The following is a 6,758-nucleotide window of genomic DNA, read 5'->3' as shown; positions in this document are numbered from 1 at the left end:
ATAAGTTCATACCAAGGCACATCCCCCCAACTCCTCTTATATCAGACCAATTCCCTGCTTCCTAGTAGTCCAGAAAACAAGTCCTTGCTTTACTTCCTCTTAGCTTCCCTTGCCTCTCCCAACACTATATTACAAACAGCTCAAATCTTGTTCCACCATGTTTTACCTCCTGTTTTTGTTCCTGTTCCCTTTCCAATTTGTCTCTTTTCCTCATTACTCCCAAAAAGAATGACTCAAGACCACACATTCCCAGATATGGAGACAAATCTTCATTAACTGGAATTTCTCATAAGGGAGAGATAATAGTGCATAACTATCCAAGTAATTAATCCACTGCCTGTTCTTTACACAGATGAACACCAAACAGCTAGAAGCCCTGGATGCTAGCTTTGACTCTTCTGTTAACGTCTCAGGCCCTGGGTAAGTCTCACACTGCTGATTCAAATCCTGGCTCTACTTACTTGCTGTTTAAACTTGGGCAAGTTAATTTTAGCCTCTTTGTATTTTGGTTTCCCCATTTTTAAGGTGTAGATCATCATAGTCCTATCTGATAAGGTTGCTGTGAGGATTAAATGAGTTGATACATGTAAAACACTCAACAGAATCAAGAATATGGTAAAATGTGTTGGCTATTACTTCATGAAAGGAACTGGAACTATAGGACTGAGTGAGATAGAAAAGGTCCTTGTTCTCCTGGACTTTACATCCTAAGAGGGGAACAGGATGATGGAGTGGCAACGAAGACTTTAGATAACATGGTTATGTAAGGAAGAAAGATGAGAAGGAATCCATAATTCAAGGAGCTAGACTAGAGAAATAAACAGCAAATACAAAGACCATGAGGCTGGGAGAGTTTGCAGAGTTCTAGGAATAAGGGGAAGGGCCTGGCTGGGGAGCTCAGTTGGTTAGAGCATTGTCCTGATATGCTAAGTTTTCAGGTTCGAGCCCCAGTCAGGGCACATACAAAAATCAACCAGTGAATACACAAATAAGTGGCACAACAAATCGATGTTTCTCTCTCTTTCTCTATCTCTCTCTACCTCTATCTCTCTCTCTCTCTAATATCAATAAATAAAAATTTTAAAAACAGAAATAGAGAGAAGGGAGATGTGGCTGAAGATTGGTGAGCTCAGGGAAGAGTGGTAGAAAACAAGATTTAGGTAAAGGCCTAATGATATGGGCCCTGTTGAAAGGCTAAATTTATTCTAAATACCATGGGAATCCATTGGGGTATTTTAATCAGGAGAATAATATCAGATCTGTGTTTAAGAAGACTTTTGCTAGATCTCTGTGGAATGCACAGCCCAAGGGCAACCTACCTAGCTTACAGAATTTTAACACTGCCCAGGAACTTAAAGGTCATCAAAATTCATCTCCAAAGACCCTCCCAGCTCCAACAATCATTGGTTCTATGCTGAAATTGAAAGAAGAGACCTTTGATTTCTTTAATTTCTTAGTAACACAATCAAAGTATATAGTTTCATTACTCCTCTCTCCCTCTGTGCTTTGGTTTTGAATGGTTGAGTTGTGTCAAATAAATGCTTTTAATTGTTCTTGCTTCTTTCCTCTAAATTCCCAAATATTTTTTGTTTTGTTTTTGTTTTTTTAAACATATTTTATTGATTTTTTACAGAGAGGAAGGGAGAGAGATAGAGAGCCAGAAACATCAATGAAGGAGAAACATCAATCAGCTGCCTCCTGCACACCTCCCACTGGAGATGTGCCCACAACCAAGGTACATGCCCTTGACCGGAACTGAACCTGGGACCTTTCAGTCTGCAGGCCGAAGCTCTATCCACTGAGCCAAGCCGGTTACGGCTAAATTCCCAAATATTAATCAACACTTTTCCACTAATGAAGTGTCCAAAACTAAAAACAGCATCCCAGGTGCTACCTCACTAGGGCCAAACAGAAAGAGCCATTGTCTTCCTGCTTTGTGACAAGAGGCCAGTGTCATATTTTCTCGTAATATCTCAACAGACATATATCTAATTTGCCATTTAGCATCACCCTTGGGCCTCTTATAGCCATTACTATTTTCCAGGTGTTGCCCTCCCCATGAAAAATTTTCTTTCCAATTACTTTTCCCCAGATGCCTCTCCTTGAAAATTTTCCAAGCCGAGTGTCATTCTCTTTGCCATATTGTTTATGTTTTATATAATTTCTTTGGCTTTCCTGGTGTTTGCTGCATATCCTCTTTTGGGGTCATCTGCAAATTTCATTAACGTGTTTGTGAAGAGAATGTAGCTGGAAGGGAATTGTTGAGGGATCCATCTTCTTTCTGTTCCTTTATTAGTTAGGAGCTGATTCTAGAAATGGAGGAGGAACCCCTTCATCAAAAGTAGAAATCACTCCTGCACTTTTCTTATATACACACATATGTGCACACATATACATACTTTTAAATGCTCTCAATTATCTAAATTTCTCTCTTAAAAAACTCCTGCCCTGGCCAGTGTTTTCCCAGTAGTTAGAGTGTCACCGGTTCAATTCCTGGTCAAGGACATGTACCTGGGTTGCAGGTTCAATCCCCAGCACCATTTGGGGCATGTGTAGGAGGCAACCAATCTATATGTCTTTCTCACATTAATGGAAGAAGTATCCTCAAGTGAGGATGAAAAGCAAAAACAAAAACAACTCCTTGCATCATATAGAACAAATCCTATATGTCAGGGATCCCTAATGTAAGGACCATGAATATGATGCCACTGGGGTTCCATGAACACCTGCAATTGTATTCACAACATATTCACATTATCATGTCCTTGAGTACAAGTGCAGTTTTCTAGGGGAAAAGCCCATAGCTTTTATTAGAAATTTCCAGGAGTTCATAAATGTAAAAAAGATTAAGAACTACTCTTTTATGTCATTGTTTCTCAAAAAGTGAGTCAACAGTCAACTGTATTGAAATCACAGGAGACACTTATTAAAATGCAGATTCTTGGGTCCTATTCCAGACCCACAGACTCAAAATGGAGATAGGAATGTGCATTTTTTTCTTTTTCTTTTTTTCAATAATTGGTTGATTCTTAGATGTGCCCTGACTGAGGATCAAACCCACAACCTTGGTATATCCAGACAACTTTCTAACCAACTGAGCTACCCAGCCAGGGTTTAAATTTTTTTATTCTTTTGTTTTTAAATTTATCTTTATTGTTGAAAGTACTACAGATGTCCCCTTTTTCCCCCCATTGGCCCCCTCCCAGCCCACACATGATCCCCACTCTAGGCCTTCATTTTTAAGGCCTCAGGAACATGCATGTTTAAATTAAATGTAAATTATTTTTGTATAGAAAATGTAAGTTAATTATATAAAATATAAAGATCAAAAGGGAAAAGTTTTTCTCCTATCCTTGTTTCTTGGCTACCAGTTTCTCTTCAGAGAGGCAACCACTGTTACCAGTTTCCTGAGTATTCTTTTGGAATCTGTTTTAAAAAAATCAAACCTCCCATGTGATTTTTATGCATAATAAAATTTGATAATCATGGCTTTATAAAAACAAAAATGAATATTTGCCTGCATTAAAGACTCTCTTAGATTGACTGCCCCCTGCCCATCTAAGAACCAGATTATCATGAAAAACAACATTCAAGCCAATATTATATGAATAACTTTGAATTTCTCCCATCTCCTCTCAGTAAAGAAAACATCTTCAATATTTTTCATTGTTTAGGTGGAAGTTACCATCTCTGCTTCCAGCATTTTGTGCCCCTGTCTGGTACCCCACATTGGATTGAGGTGTTTAATACACTGATTAGCTGGTGATCAGAGTGGGATTGACATTCTAACTACCCAGATGCTGGGTATTAATGATGAACAAAGAAAATTATTGACCTTAGGGGGGTGGGGGGAGGACCTCTCTGCCCTAGGTAAGAGTTTCACTTATTAACTGATAGAAACGCCTGTACCTCAGAAATATTGTGCACACAATTAATGGTTTATTGTAGACATTAACAAGTCCAGACTGCCTTACCCCTGCTCCACTGGGAACCTCCATCTCCATGCTTCTGTATGAATAGGGTCCAGGGCTTCAAGCAGAGTAGTGTGTTAGCATTTTCAGATATGAAGCATGCTTGAATATGTGTCCCATAAAAGAGGAGATGTACTTTAGATGCCAGCCCAAAACTTTAACCCTATTCCACCCAATTTCACACCTGAAAGGCTAACAAATAATAATGAGATTCTCAAAGTTGTTAGGACATTCAAGTTTTTTAAAAATGAGATAGCACTTCATGCTCATCGGCTTGGCCAGATTTGAAAAGTAAATACTAATTGCAGGCTAGGATATGGGGAAACAGGAAAATTCAGGCACTACTGGTGGAGAGTATTCTGGTTATACTAAGAAAAATTAAGTGTATGTATATACTGTGGCCCAACAGTCTCACAGTGGGTACATCCCAGAGGAGTCTCCCACAGGTCCGGTAGGGAATGGTCAAGTATTTCACTGTGGCTTTTGGTAGTGGAAAGTTGATGGCAATCTGTGTCCCTCTCTAAGGGAATAGATGAAATTAAAGTTGTGGCTATCCAATGTGGAAGACCACCTAGCATTTAGAAACATCAAACTAAGCATATGTTCAGCAACATGAACAGATTTTATAAACATAGGGTTTAGTGAAAATGTAAGAGACAGAGCAAGTTTTATAGCACATTTTATGACAATTAAAAGCATATACATAGGCAGAAAGTATATCAGTGGGACAGGGGATGGGGCTTTCTTTTGGGGGTGATAAAAATGTTCTGGAAGTAGACAGTGATGATGGTTACACAACTTAATGAATATACTAAAAACCACTGAATTTTATAGTTCAGAGGGTGAATCTTAAGGTATGTGAATCATATCTCAATAAAATAAAAACACACAAACCAACACTGTATATTTTACAGGGATACTTACCTGTAAAAGACCATATCAAGATATTGGAGTGGCTGCCTGAATGAGGAAGGAATGGGATTAGGATGGAAAGGAGGCCTTTTCTTAGCCCATGAACTGAGGAAAATGATTAACTCAATCCTCTGTGCCTGTGGTAAAACCAACAAACAACAATAACAATATTAGTGTTTTCAGATATGAAGCATGCTTGAATATATGTCCCATAAAAGAGCAGATGCACTTTAGATGCTAGCCCAAAACTTTAACCCTATTCCACCCAATTTAGTGTAAAGAGAGGAAAGGGGAAAATGTGTATAGTTTTAATAAGGGAAAATAATTACACTATAATGAGGAATGAAAGGAAGCAATACTACAATTGTAGAAATGTTAGAAGTGCAACTATATAGGACCATGTATATAAATGGGCAAAAGTTTGACAGATAGCTGTAGTGTAGTGCAGTGTAGTGGCAGTGTTTCTGCTACTGGTTGTAAAATCCACCAAGGTACTTAATTTCTCTGTAGCTTAGCTTCCTCAATTAAAATGGAAATGATAATAGTACCTACTTCCAAAGGTGCTTATAAGAATTAAATGAGTTAATTTATGCCTGATATATAGTAAACCTTATCTAAGGGTTATTGGTATTATTATTTTTCTAACTTTTTAAACTGTAGACTCTGGACTCAGACTGTCTATATGATTAGGCCCCACTACCCATTAGTGATGTGACTTTCACAGACTTATCCAGTTACAGCCACAGTTTTCTCACCTATTGTGAGGATTAAAAGAGATCATGTATTTGGCACAAAGTAAGCATGCAATAAATGCTAATGGATTATATTAGTAGGAATATTATTAATACACTGTCATAATTTTAAAAGTAGTACAAAAGGAATAGAAGGCACAAAATACTAAAGTTTTCATCTTCTTCCTAATGTATAAATTCTTCCATTTTTATTAAATTTAATTTGGGGTTATAGTCTTCCCAGACCTTCCTCTCTAGATGAATGACACTTTGAACATCTCCTTCATAGGAGTAATTAATTAATTAGGTAGGTAAGCAACTTCTAGTTCATCTCTGTCATCCTCAGTAGAAATTAGGCTCCATGAAGGCAAGGATGGTATCTGTCTATACCCAATACTTAGCACAGGGCCTAGTACTTTGTTGCCTAACAAATACTTGTTGAATCAATAAACAAGTAATAAAAAAAAACATTTTAACATATGCATTCTAAAATAGCATAGTCATGAGATTAGAGGCAAGTATCATTTCCTCCATCTGTCTGAGAAGTGAGGAGTTGCCCATTTTGTAAGCTAGGAAGACAGTCAACATTCAGATCCTGAGGAGCTATTCTGACAGCTCTTCCTTACTAGAATCTCACTGCCTGAACCTGTTTTAGGAATCCTTCCAGTTATAGTAGAACACTGGAGACCCAGTACTTTTCCAGACCCTCCTGTTCAGTAAAGGAAAAGTACTCAGTCTCTCTGGATTATCCTCACCCAGTATACATTAGCCCTCAGACACTGACTCATGAAAGGGGAGGGACCCTAAAATGGTCTTTCATTTCATAGATGAGGAAATGGGCCCAGAAAGGTGGATTGACTTTCCAAAGCCTAACACTTGCTAATAATCGAGCTGGTACAATTGGAAATAGAATCATTCTTACAGTTCTCTCTCTCTCAATATTATACATATATATGTAATAGTATCATTCATTAAAAACTATCTTTATGAAATAAGTGTTATTACATTATGGAAAATGCTCTTAATATATTAAGTGACAAAAGCAGACTAGAATTATATGTATAATATGTATTTAAATATAAAATAGACAAGTATGTGTGTGCATTTCTCAGTTATCTGTCTATATAGAAAAATTTTAAAGTGT

Source organism: Myotis lucifugus, unplaced genomic scaffold (assembly GCF_000147115.1).
Source record: "Myotis lucifugus unplaced genomic scaffold, Myoluc2.0 scaffold_66, whole genome shotgun sequence".
Taxonomy (NCBI): domain Eukaryota; kingdom Metazoa; phylum Chordata; class Mammalia; order Chiroptera; family Vespertilionidae; genus Myotis; species Myotis lucifugus.
This window is presented reverse-complemented; position numbering follows the sequence as displayed.